We start from the raw sequence: 19,292 nt of genomic DNA on the forward strand, positions 1-19,292 counted from the left end.
TACCTAAAATAGGAGAGCAATCTAACCTGATAATCACTCTTGTCTCTCTCTCTGACATTTGAGCCCCATACACACAAAGCAAATCATAGTCAGAATGAGATTATGATGCAATGATCTTGTTGTGAACGTTGCATTATGGCTCAGGCAGCGTATAAGCGGTCCCTCGGCACTTGTGCTTACAGCAATTTGAATTTCTCTGGTAGCTCAGTATGATTTATGGCATATTTCAGACTTTCTCTTCATCAAGGGAGAACACTGTCAAGTTCATGAGAGTTTTGAAAGTAAGATAAAGAAGGGAAAGGAAAGCATTTGGAATAAACAGGAATTTGCGGTTTGTTATAATTTTAGATTTTAAAACTGAATTGGTTGCAAAATTATCTTTGACAGTTGTATTCAATATCATCTTGTGTACTGAATAAAAAAACAATGGTGTTTACTAATGAATCGTCCATGGACTTATTCAGCCTTCAATTCACATGCAAAACACCTGTTTGAAGAATAAGTGTTAAGGCTTTAGTATTAATAGCGGAATAGATCTTCAGGAGGGATTCATGTAAAATTCTGCTGTTTATCTTTTTTGAAACTCCTGTTCTGGCAAACAGGTGGTTTCTTATACCTGCCGTATTTCATTTCCTCATGCACAGCTGTGTTAGAAAATGTTTGATTTTATGAACCACATGCCAGACTTGGCAATATTTTTATAATGGGCAGGAAAAAGCAAATTGTATTGCTTCATTTATTTTTTCTATACCAGCAATGTAAATTTTCAGATTTAATATTACATGCTTTTTTCATAGTCAACTTTTGTAATATAAGCAGCTATTTTTCCAGAAATATGGACAATGGTATGAATTCATCTCGAAATTCACATGCAAAATAAAACACTGCTGATGAAAGCTTTTTTTTTTGCCTCCTTTTTATTATTATTCATAAAATTCCCTAGGTATGCATGGTGTTTTATAGAGCATATAAAAAGATAAGGTCCCTGCCACAAAGGGTTTATAGTATAATCCAAGGAACATACTATGTAAAACAGCTCAGATACAGAGAATACATATTATTTGAAGGACAATCATATGAGGATGAATAAAAAGGTATTAAACAAGGATGTAACATCACAAAAGATATTTTTGTTGTTATAATTTTAGGGGAATTTGTTGGGCAAGGGTAAGAATACGGAAAGTGATACATAATAAAGTTGATACGATACCGATCCAAATTTTATTTTACATTCTCCATAGTGTTATGAGTTATGGCCACAGAAATCTCAATGCTGTATATACATTATGCTCCTGAAATGCTATAGCAGAATCCTTTCTCCTCACTCCTTAATATGGAGGTTAATTTGAGTGACTTAAAGATACCAATTCCTTATGTTATATTATATTATACAAAATATAACTACATAAACTGAGAACTTTCAATTCCAAACTGCTGTAATCAACCAAATTAATACAATAAGACACAAAAAGTTTACCTTATGTCATCAAGGTCAACAAGATGGATGCTGGCAAAACTAAACTAGAACTCAAATTTCTAGATTTCTAATATAATGTTCTTAAAAAATAGATTAAACCTTATTTTCCCTATCTAATAACCTGGAGTAAACACCAAAGTGGGAGTCCAAACGGTAGACCCTGCCTTCCTTACATGACCTTAAAAGTCACATGATGTCAAGCAAAAACGATCTTCTCTGGGATTCAAGTTACTCATCTGTAAAATGGAAATGCCAACAATATTAACGTTTTATGTTCCAGATTAGATGAAAAGAATAAGTAAATGTAGACATGCATTGTACAAGAAAATGAGATTATTACACCTTACATAGTAAAACTCAAGAATGCTGACAATGAGCAAAATGCAACTTAAAATGAAGGAAATATTCTATTGGAAAAGCATCTAGAGGAATTCCATGAATAAGAGAGCCTGTAGTAACAAAAATAATGTATAGAAAAGCATTCCTGCCTAGTGAGTACTCATTCATTAAGCATTCATTCAGGACTATTTGTTGAATAAACAGGTACTGGCAGTACATGCCAGTCAATGTGGCCAGGCCTGCCCTGCCCTCAGCAAGCTGATGGTCTCATGAAGGACAATGGTCATGAAGAAAACAGGCTTGCAAATAAAGATGTTATTATAAATTGTGCAAAGTGCAACAGAAAGAACAGGGTGATATAGGATGCAGCAGACTTGAAGAACTGATTTTAACTTTAGCGTCCGAGGAAAGACACTTAAGCAGAGACTGGAAAATGAGTAGGAATTCCAAAATTCAAGAACAAAGAGAACAGAGATCCACTGGCCAGTTTTTAAGAACATCTGCGGAAAGAAAGGACGTAGTCTGTTTGAGAAACTGGAGAAATGCCAGTGTGGCAGGAAGAATGAAAAGGGGAAGAATAACCCAAGAGTTTTGAGAGAGGAGGTGAGGTACATTCCGCATTATGCAGGGTCTTTGCAGGCTATGTTAAGGAAGTTGAATTTTATTATCAGTGCAATGAAAAGCCATTGAAAGACTTTTTAAAAGGAAACCTTATGAATGAATTTATGGCTCATAATCATCACTGTAGCTGTTGCAAGGCGAGAGGATTTAAAAAGACAAAGAGTGAAAACAGGAAGTCTGGTTAAGGTTACTGCAGTAGCCAACGTGGGGAGTGCTGATAATTTGAGTTACCACATTGGCAATGGATGCAGTGCAAAGAGGAATTTGAATCCTAGATAAGGTTTGGAGGAAGAATAAATAGATTACACATGTTAAGGATGAAACCTAATTTTCTAGATTGACTGTCTGAGGTTGTTGTGGGCTTTTGTTGTTGTTTCTGAGAGAGGGTCTCCCTCTGTCACCCAGGCTGGAGTGCAGTGGTGTGATTATGGCTCAGTGCTGCAGCCTTGACCTCCTGGGCTCATGCAATTCTATCTCGACCTCCGGAGTTGCTGGGACCACAGGTGTGTCCCACCATGCCCAGCTAATTTTTGTATTTTTTGTAGAGATGGGATTTCACCATGTTGCCCAGGCTGGGCTCCTGCCTTGGCTTCCAAAAAGTACTGGGATTACAGACATGAGCCACCATGCCCAGCCTCTGAGTTTGTTTGTTTATATTTTTGTTTGTTTTCTTAAAGATTGCTATGTACTGAGCTTAAGGAAGACTGACCAAAGTCAGAGTCCATGCAGAGGCATAAGATCGTATTTATTTATAATCCATTTTGCCTGGAACTATATGAAGGTTCTTGTTATGCATCTTTTAATGAACAGAATGGTTTAAATAATCATGGAGGGGAGAGTATATTACAACTAACTATAAAATTTAACCATTGGACTGCATAATTTTATGCAGAATGAAAACGAGGAGAATTCCATTGGTTTTGTCAATCCACAGTTCATGGGTGGTTGACCTGCTTTCATACACATTAATCCGATAAATATTATTATTCTGCAAGAGTAGTTTCAAGAGAATGGATGTAGGAATGGATAACACAGAAACTATTTAAAGAATTCTGAGAAATAGCTTAACTTGATATAATGTCCAAGAAATTATGCACATGGAGGAAAAAAAAACTAAATTTCAGTTACTATTAAACACACACATATGATGGGGAAAAGTGACACCAAGGCTAAGGATAAACATTAAAACATCATTAATATAAAAATGCCAAAACTAGGGCAGCTCATGCCTGGCAATGGTTTGTGCCAGCAATCCTAGCACTTTGGGAGGCCAAGGCAGGAGGATCACTTGAGCCCAGGGGTCCCAGATCAGCCTGGGGAACATAGTGAGACTCCGTCTCTACAAAAAATAAAAGCATTAGCCAGGTGTGATGGTGCATGCCTGTAGTCCCAGCTACTCTGGAGGCTAAGGCAGGAGGATTGCTTGAGCTCAGCAGGTCAACGTTGCAGTGAACCGTGATTGCACCATTGCACTCCAGCCTGGGTGACAAACTAAAACCCTGTCTCAAAAAAAAAAAGCCACAAATGTAACAAAATCCTCTCCAAATACAAGAAATCATTTGAATCTATCAATTTTTTTTAAAAAAAGATAACTAAGTCTTCTGAAGATAATGTATAAGTAAGGTATCTATTTGTTTCTAACTAAAATCACGTAACATAAATCATAAAAGTAAATGTAAAAATTTCCATATTTATATCCTAGGAAATAATCAAAATTTATATTTTAAGATTATCCCATGTTCATGGTAAACCTAAAGAAGCTGTAAAACTTAAACTATAAAAGCTTATGTTCTATTGTTGTAGGCCTACATGTAAAGAAGTCGTTATTTAATTTTAAAGTATAAATAAAATACAACTTCTATTTAAAAGTGTCAAACTTCTTTTCAATTTATAAGTATAGAAATAATTTAAACCATTTTTAGGCATTATTTTATCTATCAATACTAATTAACACAGTCTTAATCTGGCTAATGTTAATGACCACTGTTCTTCCGTAAATCCCAGTTAAACCAAGCTTATTAAGGGCTAATTAAAGGAAGTCTTATGTGCACTGAATAAAGTAATGTCTGTGTTTAGAACTGGAGTACATATTTTGTCTGATAACATAAAATGAGACAAAACTTTTCAATTAAAAGTTTACTGGCTGATAATTGATTTATTTTTAAAAATATGCAAATGAAATAACGGACAACTTTCCTCTTCCTGTGGGCCCGTACTTTTTAAAAAGTGTAGCAATGCAATCTGAATCTTGTAGCATATTTCCTGAGCTTGACACAGGCTCAGAGACTGCAGCAAATAATCCATAAGACACTCTTTGGATAAATATCCAGTCATGATCAACTAATGAAGATCTTGGATAAGAAATGAATGTTGAGGGCACATAGAGGAGGCAATATTCTTTATGATTTGAACTAACGTTGAGACTCTGGGAATAGTGGAAAGTCTTAGCTTTTTAGAAGATATCTGTGAATGTTCATGTGTGTGTATGTACACCTTTATTATTTTACTTCTATTACCTACTTAAAAAATTTTAGAATAGTGCTTGCAGTGTATCAAGCAGTGTTCAGAGAACTAATTTAATCCAAATAATCCCCAAAGAGCCCTATGTAATATTTTAAATTGTTATACCTATTATACAGATGAGGAAACTGAGATTCATAGAGGCTAAGTAAGGAGACAAAAATGTCCTAACAATGACAAAAACAAACAAACAAAAAAGTCATGTTTTACACCAAAACCACATGGCACCAGATTTTGTATTTTTAATGCTGAACCACAAAGGTTCTGCTGTTTCCCAATTTTCACTTCCATGTTTTGGCTCTCTCTCTCCTCCCCCTTACTTCCAAAGATTCCTTTGGGGAGACCAGAGGTAGATATTACAGAGTATTAACAAACTGGAGCTGTGTGAGGATGAACAGAAAAGGAAATGATGCATGCATGAACAGCTGGAGGCATGAAGGACAGGTATGCATGCATCTTGGAATTTTAGGTCAAACCTGTCTATACTGGAACAGTATTGTAGCCTAAGAAATGAAAATTATGTCCAATTGCATTATGTGCAGGAGTTTTTGCTTATTTTGTTTTTCTCTAAATGAGAAAAGAAGGTCAGATGTGGTGGCTCATGTCAGTAATGCCAACGATTTGGGAGGCCAAGATGGGAGGATTGTTTGAGGCCAGGAGTTCCAGGCTAACCTGGGCAACAATGTCTCTACAAGAAAAAGAAAAATAGCCAGGTGTGGTGGCATATACCTGTAGTCTTAGTTACTTGGGAGGCTGAGGCAGGAGGATCATGTGAGCCCAGGGGTTGAGGCTGCAGTGAACTATGGTTCCTGCCACTGCACTCCAGCCTGGATGACAGAGTGAGACCCTGTCTCTAAAATGAACAAATGAGAAAAGAATAGGGCATTGGATTCAGAATAGTGTAAAAGTGGGAATATCTATATATATATATGGAGAGAGAGAGAGAGAGAGAGAGAAAGAGAGAGAATTATGACATTTAAATATTTTTTTCTAATGCAGTTTCAGGGTTCAATTTTTTTTTTTTTTTTTTTTTCGAGATGGAGTTTCGCTCTTGTTGCCCAGGCTGGAGTGCAATGGCGGGATTTTGGCTCACTGCAACCTCCGCCTCCCAGGTTCAAGTGATTCTCCTGCCTCAGCCTCCCGAGTAGCTGGGATTACAGGTGCCCACCACCACGCCCGGCTTTATTAGAGACAGGGTTTCACCATGTTGGCCAGGCTGGTCTCAAACTCCAGACCTCAGGTGATCTACCTGCCTCGGCTTCCCAAAGTGCTGGGATTACAGGCATGAGCCACTGCGCCTGGCAGGGTCAAATTTTTTTACAAAACATGTGAATTTGGTATTGAGGGACATTTGCATGCAGACCTATTTCTTAGAACTCATGCTGGATTATAGATTGTTTTGACAAATTAGGGAATACTGTCTACTGGATGACTTCCTTACCTGTTTTTACCAATTTATTTCTTTTTTATTCATTGTTTTTATCACCTTTATTTCTCAACATTCATGATTTATAGCCAACTAATCGGAATTCCTGGTTATTGACTAAATGTAATACTGCCTGCATTGCATGAGTTTATGATACAGAAATTTCAAACCACAAATCACTCCAGATTCCTGGAGGAATAAGTAGATGTTATACAATTATGCTACAGTCTTCATCTCAAAAAAGAAATGCTTATGAATAAGTGATTCATTCTGGCTGATCATGCTTTGAAATATCACATTATTGCCCTGAATCACACCTGTGAAAACGCAAATAGGCTAACCAAAGACCTGGAAGAATAAAATAGTTAAACAACATTTACAACTACTTTACGACCTCTTTCAAAGAAACACCACATTACAAAATTAATATTAGAAAGTAGAGATCTAAATAAAGCTTGTATATTCATTTTCTGTGTAAATTGATCTCTTTTCACTCACGGACGTAGGCCTGGCATCAATCATGGGGCTCTATATTCAAAAGCAATCAATTAAAAAAAGTACAGGAACTGACAAACAACTAGTCAACAGAATCATTTTTTAAAAAAATACTTAGCAGTAGCCTTTTAAAATAATTTCTGCGTTCAATGTTACCTGTTTTGGTCTGTTAAATAAAATGGATATCATATCCATTAACGTTTTAGCTGGCTGTGGAAGTTTTTCACACCTACAGTCAACCGTAAGTGACTATGATATTAATATATCTAAAATGCATCCTCTTTTTGTCAGCTTTACTAAACAAGGTTTGGAAGGCCAATAGATTAAAAAAGAAGGAGGAAATAAAATATGTAATTTCACAAAATATAAAGATATACCCTTTGTTCATCCATAACTTTCTTGTTCAGAATTTTTCCCTGGTTGGAAAAAGGGAAGCCATTTCTTATATTGAAGTGATCATTTTGAGAATTTATGTCTTTAAAAAGATAACATCTGTGGGGGGGGGTTCAATATCAACATGGATTAAGCCAATTATAGGACACATCTTTCTTAGTTGATAGAAAAACTCAGAAACTGCTGAGTTATGCTTTGTGGTAAACATTTTGGAACGTTGCCAAAGCTGTTATAAACATTTCTGAGCTCACTTTTCCAGGGAACTCTTTTAAAAATCAATTAGAAGTTAAAGTCTTTCAATGCTAGTGTTTTAAAATGTCAGGCTTGTATTACTTTTTTCCTTGTTGTGCGTCAATGGCAATATTTCAAAACCTGCATATTAAATTGATTATATTCTATAATTAAGCTATTAAACGAAATAGAATGTGCAAGTGTACTAAAATCCACACTAGAGCAAAATTAGTTGTTTTTTTTTTAAGAAAAATAAACCCAATTACATAAAAACTGGGGAAGGCACAAGGTAAAAATAATGTATAAATGACTGCTCAGCTTTTATTTTAAAAGTATACTCAAGTATAATTATTGATTTTAAAAAATACTTTTTAACATTACAGGTCAATGGGTTAAAATAATAAATGCTTTATTGATGATCCCTGAGTCAGGAATTTTAGAAAGTATTCTAGGGAAAATGGCAGAGGATCAATTATGTGTCTAAATTTACAAAACCAAGGTCTATTCAATAATTTACTGCACTTAAGATTACAAAGTATTTATATTTAAAATACATAAGATGAATGCACATGAATACCTTATATGCATTTTTTTGCATAGGTGTGAATACATACTTAAATGTTTTTTAGAAAGGCTATATTGTCAAAACTTTTAAAGGTAGTGCCGAAAACATTTTATGCACTAAAAATAATCTAATTCTGTTTTTTATATATATAATATATATATAAAATATATATATATAAAATATATAAATATATATAATATATATAAATATATAATACATAATATATAAAAAATATAAAAATATATTATATATATAAATATATAATATATATAAAATACATATAAATATATAATATATATAAAATATATATAAATATATAATATATATAAAATATATATAAATATATAATATATATAAAATATATATAAATATATAATATATATAAAATATATATAAATATATAATATATATAAAATATATATAAATATATAATATATATATAAAATACATATTATATATATAAAACATATATATATGGTGATACATAAATTTATATATTTTAGAAAAAGTAAGATTTAAATCTGTAACTATAAAAAAGTATGCTCCCTTACTCAACAAATGAAGCACAAATGTACTGTGGAGAGCAAAGGATTAAAATTCCTCATGTATGTGTAACAAACACATTGATATTAATTGGTTTGTCCTTTCAAGTTGTGTTTATCTCTTCATTTCCATCAGTTTCAAAGGTCACTCTGTTCCATTTATAAATCCAATATGACAGAGATTAGTAAAAGCAAAAAGCAACAACTAAATGAGTACATCATCATGCAATCACACATCTCACAATTCATTTATCCAATTAATAAAAAATACCATCAAATGCTTCATGGTGGGTTTTTTCAAAGCATCAAATGGTTCATGTCAAGATAACTTAATCATCAACATTTAGGTTCAACAGCACAGTAAATGTAGAGAAATTGAAATTGTACTTCACTGAAAAGACAGTAAATATATCTATATTTTCCCAAAATAAAATAATTAAGAAAACAGATTACAAAAAATGAATATATTCAGTAAATTCAGTTTATATTTGTATTAAGTTAATGAGAGATTCTTGGAAGCTGAAATGTAGGAGGGATTCAATTGTGTGGGGTTTGTGTATGAGTGTCTAGCTAAGTTCATTGCTAAGGTCATATATTATCAAGTAAAGGATTCTAAACGATAGAAAACAGTGCCAATATGTACTAATAGAAATAAGAAATTGTATAATATTGATACTCATTTTGATACATGTATTTTAATATATTCTAGACAATAGCTTTTTTTCTTGATATAGACATAGGTTTGGACAGTGGCAGGTATATGAAAGTACAAGAAGAAACTAAACATGTGCCTGTGTGTGTTTTTAAAACTGGTAACTCTAGGAGGCTGAGATTCAGATTGCTAAAGAAAATAATTTACAAACCAATTTGACCACCTTGATAAGATTTTTAACTTTAATATTTTTATGTAAAGTGAATATCAGACATATTATCTGATAGACCCATTGTTTTAATAAGGCCCTTTCCAAAAATATAGATAGGATATGCAAATGTGAAGCATGAGCGAGCAAAAACAGAAAGATACAAGCAAAAGCAAGATAATCTAGAAGTCCTTGTGACACAAGTTCAGCACTTAAATTATAGAGATGAAGAAACACTAAACTATTTCCCAAAAGCAGACTAAAACACATAGAACTGATTAACAGATTATTTATAAATAATAAAGACTATTTCTCCCAAAGACAAACATGAGTAAAATGAAAACTATTGAAATTGATTCTGAAAATCTATCTCTTTTTTCCCTCAGCTGTATTATATGGATCTGTCTCCTGAATATAATAGGGTCATAGAATCTGAAGGCAGAAGAATATTTCTAAGGCCACTGGATTTTCAAGTAGGCTTGTCACTCAGATGGCATACTGCCTGAGTATACATTATTAATCAGCACATTATGTTAAATAATGTCATAACACTTTTACATTTATTAATTTACATATACTTACATAATTTTGTGTGTTGAGTGCGATGTTCTGAACTTCAGCTATCATTTTAAGTTAAATATACTTTCTGAAAAAATCTAAGTAAAGATGTAAATATTAAATGTTTTAAGAGGATGATGATGTCTTTCCCAGATACCTTAAAATGTAACATCTTCCAGTATGAAACATATATTTTCTCCAAAGATCATAATCTATACTGATGTAGAGGTAAAATCATAGATGAATTATTTATTTTTTTTTGTTTTACTTAGAAAAGTGAAACATTTTCCTGAGAATTCCTGAAATGCTGCAATTATAGATGAACTCAATTGATAAAAAGACTTAAATATGTGCCATAAAGCCATGCACGAGGTAGATAAAAATGCAAAGTTCACATTTTCTTATAATTTTTTTAACTTTTAAACACACATATGTTATCTATGTGCATATATATGTTGTATATATTACATATATAATGTATATAACTGGACACACAAACACACACACACACTTCTTCTTTGTCGCTATGCAGCTATTATTCCCAGCCTACAAATGACCCCAAGGAGGTAAGTACACTACACTTTTTGGCCGAACAATTTATCAACAGCTTGAAGTGACAGGAATGGTGATTCAATCCTGCATCCCCACATATCAGATATAGGCCACATTCTTTAGTCTGCAGAACCAGAAAGGGAAAAAGTCCCTGTCGCATTTGCCCTTTCATAGAGATGGAAATATTATTAGAAAGGACATAAACAGACTAATTAAATCACAGCAGTATGGCTGGGATGACAGCTGGTACAGCGTGTGACTGAGAAGATCCATATCTGTGAGCAGGAGGTACTTCACTTCCAATCCATTCGCTATTAGGTGCTTTCAAGCTTGCTGTGCAGACATTAAATAATAACATATCATTTCCAAGACTAAAACGATGTAAAGAAATAAAAAAGGCTTTCTAACCAAGCAATCTTTTGTGCAACATAGAAAAAAAATCATTTACCACTCAGTTCTGCTTTTGAGATAAAGATGTAATAATGCCATTACCTTTCATCAGCAGGATCCTTGAAAATCAACACTCTTTGCTTATCATGCTGTGAAATACAAATAGAGCTAAAGGCATGGTCTGGGAGGCACTGCTGCAGCGATATTAACTAACAGATCTGCCCTTTGTGAAGGAAACCGTATCCGTTTCATTAGTGCAGACTCTAATTCAAAACTGTTGAAAATGAACTGCACATACTGTTTTAATAACAACATTCCTAATCATTATCAAACTGGTAATTCTCTCAGCACTGAATGTAAGGGTCTGTGTTTCCATTATGACCTGCTGTTAAAGAAAACCATATTTAAATCCTCCATTCTTTCCTATCTTCCAAATTATCTGGGTTCATTTAGGGGGGATGGGGCATAAAGAGCATGCAAAACTATGTGTGCTACATTATTTCACCTTCAGTGAATTGACAGTTTTAGACATTTATGTCAACTACTATATTATTTATTTATTATCGCTTAGTTTCACTATTTTATATTAGATTTGACATGTCATGATTCATACAAATGGTTTTGTATAATTTGGGAATATTTGTACAATTGAGAGATGAATCACAGTCACGTGAATGTGAAATACTAGGTCTGGTGACAGGTGCATTGGGCTCAGAGTTACAAGCTTGTGTGCACACATTCAAAACAATATTGGACCACAAACACCCTAGTAAAATCTCTAAACATATATTTTTAATATCAAGACATTATGAGATATTTAAAAATATGTATTAGCAAACATTATATTTTATAAAACACAAAGTTAAATATTTATTTTAATCCCTCATCATAAATCATATGAAGTTCAAATATAAAACAATTGAGTATCATATTAATGAAGAAAATAGGAGTTGTCTGATCTTAAACAAATTGAATATGACCTGGGGTTAGTTTATACTGAAATATTTGATTTCTTTTTACTTTCTTTATAAACTTCACATAAACAGTATAGCATGTTTTTGTAGGTTGATAATGACCATTTCCAGGACTTTTCTTGATAAAAACATATTCATCCTCCTGGAATGTAATGGAGTCTACCACATAACATATTCATTAGGATACATCCTATATACATCCTTATATTTTATAATTACATGAGGATATAGTGTCAAATATAATCATTTAACTTATATTTCTTAATATGATATGCTTGAATTAACAGGTTTACTCCATTATATAGTCATTAGTTAGAATTAGCAATGTTGAAATCAAAACAAAAACATTGCATAATATTTTTGAATTATATTCTCCAACTGTCCATATAAGTAAAAAAAGTTTTCATGAAGTGGAACAGACATCACATTAAAAAATAAAAATATTATCTGCCTTCTGCTTATCTGCATCAAAAATACATTTAATAGTTCATATAGGAAACTAGTACATGTTATAAATCATGCTCGAATGATTTTATTACATATAGAAATGGATTTAAGAATATGTGTTCAAATATTTCAAAGTGAAAAATGATTTTTTTAATATAAAAATGTATTTTTCCACAGTCACCTGTTGCCATCATTAATGTTTCTATTCCTTTACATGAACAATAAAGGTCAAAAACAAATTATGAGAGAAAATGCAGAATAATGCTATCCAATTTCTAGAAAATAATGAAAAAGAGCTTCATAAAATGATCAGTTATTAATATACTCATATGCCATTTTAAAATAATCTAACTTAAGCTATATTTGTTTTTGATATTCATAATTTTTCCACAATAACATAGCAATGTTAACTCTTGTTTAGCCCCTTCCAAACTCTAATGAAAAGGATACATAGTACCAAGGTAGAAAAAGTGGTATCATCCTTTTTTTATATTCAAAATAAATATTGTCAACACTTACCCATCATATAATGCTTGCATGATATGTAAATAGATGTTATAGTATATTTAAGGATGCCTTGTTTTGGAACATGTGGTTACTTCTGATTTTTTATTTTAAAAATTACTGTCAAAAATATCTTTATGCCCTTTATCTTTTACTGAGGTTTCAAAAATCAAAGAATTTTAGAGCCAACAGAGAAATTAGGCAGAAATTCCTTATTTATTAAATAAAAAAGATGAGCAGTTAAGTGACTTACCTAAGTAGCTAAGTTATTTATTAACTACATTATTACTGGAAGCTAAATCTTCTGACTTATTTTGCTCTCTGCTGTCCTACCTGAGTTTGTGGCTGTGTCTAGAAGGACTTACTTGGTCACACAATAACATATTCATATTTTACACAATGATGTTTTGATAATCTTGTATTATATTAGCCATTTATCCTTTAGATTTTCACATTAGACTCTAATTCAAAGCTGTTGAAAATGAAGTGCACATACTGTTTTAATAACAATATTCCTAATCATTATCAAACTGGTAATTCTCTATCTTGTTTAAAATACATAATGAAGAAAAATTGCCATAAATAGTAAATATTTAAAAATGCATTTAAATTGATGGAATAGTAGCTTAGTACATTTTTTTGTCTTTTATTATTGGGGTAAGCAATTTTGTGTAAAAATTTCAGGATATGAAGATATCTTTTGCATAGGGGATGATATTAACCATATGGCCTATTCCCAATCAATTGAATTACAAACCATGGCGGTTCCTATACTTTTAAGAGATGCTTATGTGGTCTTCCATTAAAATATCCACTAATGGGACATTTGTGAAAAGATTTATATTTGAACATGCTTTCTTGACCATATGTGAAGCTACAGAGAGCAAATTCATTAATTTAAACTACTTATATATTAATTGACAGCTATCAGTTCTGAAATATTTCTCATTCCATGTGTCAGAATCTTTCTGAACTTTTAGAGTAGTCTTGTATATGTTTCCATGTTTATAAGACTGGCTGTTAATACTGTTAGGTTTTACTCATCAGGCAGGAAGAAAGACCTTAAAAATCATTGTTAGGCAGAAAAACATTCTAGTTACCAAAACAAACAAACAAAAAAACTTTCTACATTTAATCTGTTAAACAATAGCGAATTTCTTGTGAATCAGTGATACTGTAATTGAACTGGAGACATTTTTAGAGCAAGCTTGCTTTGGCTTTTTCACCCTCCGATTTGGAATCTGCTCACAGTACTGCCAGCTTAACCAAAAAGGATTAACTCTCATATCCAACTGAGAACACAGATAATTCTCAGTAATTGGTAAAAAATGAAGATGAATGGGGCTGAGAGATAAGGAGCAATTAGCTCATCAGCAGTTACAGCTGTGCACTCAATCCGGATCCATCTCTTGAGTCTCGGCCCCTTTTAAAGAACCTAAGCAGAATAAGCATAGGACACCCCCTCCCTGAAAAAATTGCTATACCTGCCCATCATTTCTCTAGTCTTCCATTTTATTTCCTTACTATACAAAGACACCTGTCATAGCATGCTATGTAAATTACTACCTCTCTCAGGACCTATGTCTAAAGCCAATCTTCTTTTTAAACTTTTTTTTTTATAACAGAAACCAAATGACTACTGTAGACACTCTTAAATTCCCTGTCAATCGTTTCATTATAGCAGCATCATCTGTTTGAAAATATAAGCAATTCCCTCATCTAATTATAGGAAGGATTTGAGGTTCATTAACATTGCCAAGGCAGAGAATCCAATGTGCAATTGCAGAGCTCTGCTTGGTGGCCTGCGTTCTCAGTTTCCTTTTATTTGCTTTCTCAAGGTCTCCAAGACTTTTTCCTGAAATCATAAAATTAATCTTTTCCTTCCAAATAGACACACGTGTTAGAAGAAAGGAAATGACTCCAGCATAAACTATTTTGTTTCTACAGGAATGGTTAAAATTAAAAAAAAAGATAAGAGTAGGGTGAGCTGAAGAAGATAATTTTATCTCTTTATCTGCCTGGCTTTTTTTCCCTTCATATATTTGTTTTGTTTTATCAGTTGAGGAACAGAAGAAGTAAGGAGTGATAAATATCCTTGAAGATGACGGCTTTATTCTCAAACTCAAGTCCTTATTTTTACTTGAAACTTCTACATTCTTGTAACGATTACAAGTTTGAGAAAATGAAAAACGATCATATGTTTTGAGCATGTGAAATGTGTTCAGGTTTGTTGATCAGGGCATTAGCGTACCCTTGCCTATGTTCCACAATGTTCAGAAAGAGAAAATACTAAAGTCTTACAAATACTTCCCTTCCTTAAAGAAATTACAGCAGTTAGAAGGTTATGACTATGGTTTAAACAATGAGATTTTCTTGGGACATCTGTTTTGAGATTACATTTTGAATAGATATGAACTCATTTCCTACTAAGCAAGCAATCTACTATTGTTGATAGCTGTTTACCAGTTCTATGAGTCAGATATTAGCTAGTGGCAAAGGTCCCTCTTAAATCCTCCAAGTATTTTTTAAACTGTATATATAGTGTTTTCCTTAAATAAAATGTTAAGAGAAGTAAAAATGCAGTCTTTTCCTGCCTCTTAGTAAATTATACCCCACAAAATGTTGCACTTCGGAATAATATTTAATGTATTTATCTTTAAAGAGTTATTTCCTTTGTTGTCATTAAGCAAGGGAGTAAGATACTAGGTTTAGCAAGTATTTAAATAACATAGAAACTATTAAGAGATGCTCACTATGTCAATATTTATATACTATTTAAAAACTAGAAGTAAAATTAAGTTTCCTTTATTTAGATTAAACTGATTGTGATTAATTCAGTATCCTCAAAAGTGTGCATAATGCCAAAAAAAAGGATAAACAGATTAAAACATAGCTATAGACACTATCAAATTGACCTTGGGTTCACCGGTTTTAAATTCTGCCTTTGCAGTATCCCAGTCCCAATTTCCAAGGAGCATTTTTTAAGCTGGTTATGTAGATCAGTCCTTAAAGCAAAAAAATAGCAATTTATCTGGCCTGTATGTTGTGGATAGTGTTGCCACTGAAAAGAATCCGGGACATTTTTCCTTCTTATCTGCAATGTAGCTCATATCAGCCAACCTGTCACAAGATAGTACTTGATATAAACAAGAGATTGCAAAGACATCTCAGTAATCAATATCAGGATGGCTACAGTATGGAAACCCCAACCAGTGCATATCATTTGTCTCAGCATCTATTTCTATGGTCAAATGAAGCATTAATTCAAATCATAAATCTATGGTGATTTAAATCTGGGAATGAGCACCTGCCTGCTTTAATGATTTATTTTGTACATTTCAGTAAGCAGGAGATTTGTCCATATGAACTGACAGGTCACCTTCAGATGCCAAGAGCAGACTGTTTATCACCATGCAGACTAGCATCTCATCTTAGCAAGTAAATATTAAACTAAAAGAATCCAATTGATTGTGGATGAGGGAGAATGGCGACATGGCCATATATTTTACTCAGTGTGCTGATGCCTCACTCGGATCTATCCTCAGGTGCTCACTTCTTCCTAAAGTGATCATTCTGTTGGAAAGATATGAGTTCAAGGTTATCATGTAAAATTGGGATATAAAATAATTATTCACCATTGTCAAAGCTTTCTTTAAACATCTTTTTCTGGCTAATTTCTAAGGTTCCTATTATGAACCGGGAAGGGCTGTGTGATACAAAATTATCCTGTCGTCTTACCCAGCAAATCAAACCAAACAAAGCAAAAACATAATCTGCTATCTGGGGCTGTAAGGATTCATTTACAATCAAGGAAAAAAACAATGCTCCTATAAAAAAAAAAAAAAAAAGCCCAAAATGTTTAACAGAACTTATGAGCTAGATGAGTGCAGGAGAAAACAAGAGCCTTAAATTGTCTTCAAAAATGTCACCGGATTTGGGCAAGACTGAGAAGCAACAATACATCATTTAAGTAGCACCCCTCTGAAGGGTTTCACTACTTCAAAGAGTCAACAGTTGATAGATTCACGAGAGCAGTCTGTATTCTAAAATATAGGCCTTGGAGATTCTTGGAATTCCTTCTAGAATTCATGTGCTTCAGTACGGCTTCCTAACCACTTCATGGTAATTGGTTCTCCTGGAGGATTCAGCACATCCTGTTATGACTGCCTGCTTACCTACGTATCTCATCCATAGACTGTATGCCCCTGAGTTCTGGGCCTGTGTTGTGATTATTTTCGTATTCCTAGAATGAGCTAATACTGAATGTCCTACAAAATCTAAAAGATGTAACAGCTGCCCTGAAATCTCCTCACAGGCCTGCAGCTTAGCAAATAATAGCTACCAGAGAGAATAGAAAAGCAAGCAGTTGATGGTGGTAAAAAAGGAAGAAGGTGATTTCCAGGAGGACAGATTTGAAGAAATAGTAATAATAATAGCAAAAGCAATCCCCAATCTACCAACCTGACTGATGACCAAACCACTTGATAAGCAGACATTGTAATAAATAATGTGACAAGTATTTTAATTCTCATGATATAGATACTATTATTTATGTCATTCTTCAGATATGGAGTTTTGGGCTCAGAAAGTTTACATACTTTACAAAGTGACAGAGCAAGTCATTACTGAACACTTACCAAGAGGCAGGCATTGTCCTCAGAACCAGAGAAGATTGTGGCCATTAAAGCTGCAATTCAGGAATCGCTTTGATCTTTGATGCAGCTCAACCCCCACCTTCACCATTGCTTTGTACCTCCCCCACTACCACATCCCTCCCCAAATCACTTTCCTTGATCTGTAGTTATATACGTGGGGTGAAGGTGTTTGGGAAGCATATTATAAGTTGGAAATTCTTAGAGGACAGCAGCATGTGAGAATAGGATGAAAATTACAATGATAACATCTTTCTGCCCAAATCAGCTACAGATATCTAATATAAATGACCTGAATGCCTAAGGGACTAGCAGCAACACCGATACTATGTTAACACAATCTCAAACTATTAAGAGTTTCTAGGAAAATTCAAGTAAATTTCTGCTCCTGGTTCATTTTGGCGTTGGATGGGGGTGTCAAAACTAAAAAGCAGTAACATCTATCAACTGCATACCTTAATGAAAAAAAAGTCATTTATTCCAACTAAAATACAAAAGAAAATTCAAATTGTTTGTTTTTTAAGCCATTGTGATAGCCTATGTACCAAAATAATTAAAGTAAGCTACAATTTGGTTAGTAGGCAAATATTGTCATGTACTATCAAATATGAAAAATATGTTGATGCTTAATTATGAACCATGTTCTCTTTATCTTATGCCTGTTGATTTCTCCAAAGCCAACTTCTGCTCTGGAAAATTCAAACAGAGATACCATGTTTTAATTAATGTATTTTGCTTTAAATGTTGTGAAATTGCCTATTTTAAGAATCCCTTCTCATAAAACCAACTCTTAAAACAGCCTGCATGAACAGCCTCCTTTTCTAAAATTTTGAAAACAATCCAGATTGTTTTGTAATAATAGATAAAATGTATAAGTGGCTAATTACTTGTTTTAAAAAGTGTCCAACAGTGCCCCATTTTATCAGTCTAGTAAAAGGCTTTTACTTTAAAGTAATAGTTCTAAAAACAGAATTATAATTCTTGCGTTTTGCTTCAATTCTGTTTTAATTTTTAGATGTCTAAATATATGTGTGTAAACCATGACCGAAACAATCCTCATCCCTCCCTGTCTTCCCTCCAGGAGCGTTACAAACATAAGCACAGATATTATCCTTAGTCCTCTGCAGTTGTAGGCCCATCTCTTTTGGCTCTCTTCCATGTCTTTTCATCCTTCTAGGAACTTGCACTCACACCTACTCTCCATTCAAATCCACTACTGCTGGTCCTTTGCAATTTCTCTTACGTAGTTCTGCTGAAAAGATGCATTTTTCCCTTTTTTACATTACAAAAGCTGCCTTTTAGCATCACTGAAACAGTATTTTGTGTTTTGTCTATATATTTTACTCTTAATATTCATGTCTCTGTATGTTTCCAGATAGCTCTTGTGAAAATGATTGTTACTAAAATCCACAGTATTCCTTTATATACCCTTAACTATGTCTTAATGGGTTGAAAGTAGAGAGCTGACAATTAACTTAAGAAATAATCTATGAAAATGCTGCATGGAAAAGAGAATTTAATTGAATGGCCGTGAGTTATTAGGGTCTTCATGAATATACATTGGCTATAGTAATTATATTTTGAGCATGGTCACTGCATTTTAAAGAGAAACAATACAAGTGCAATAGCAGAAAAAAATGTTTTGCCCCACAACATCCAGATACTAAGGATTTCATTAATACAAAAATTAACCCATATTCGAAGTTGTGTTTGACAAAATGGATTACCCAAATGGATAGTTGGCAC

The 19,292-nt window shown here is 33.2% G+C and overlaps 1 protein-coding gene across 1 annotated transcript in view; it reads right to left on the bottom strand.

The window, feature by feature from the left end:
- DACH1 (dachshund family transcription factor 1) overlaps positions 1-19,292 on the bottom strand; it is a 429,676-nt gene that overhangs the window by 172,851 nt on the left and 237,533 nt on the right. The gene's annotated exons all lie outside the window — the stretch shown is intronic.

The sequence above is a fragment of the Nomascus leucogenys genome, chromosome 5 (assembly GCF_006542625.1).
Source record: "Nomascus leucogenys isolate Asia chromosome 5, Asia_NLE_v1, whole genome shotgun sequence".
NCBI lineage: Eukaryota > Metazoa > Chordata > Mammalia > Primates > Hylobatidae > Nomascus > Nomascus leucogenys.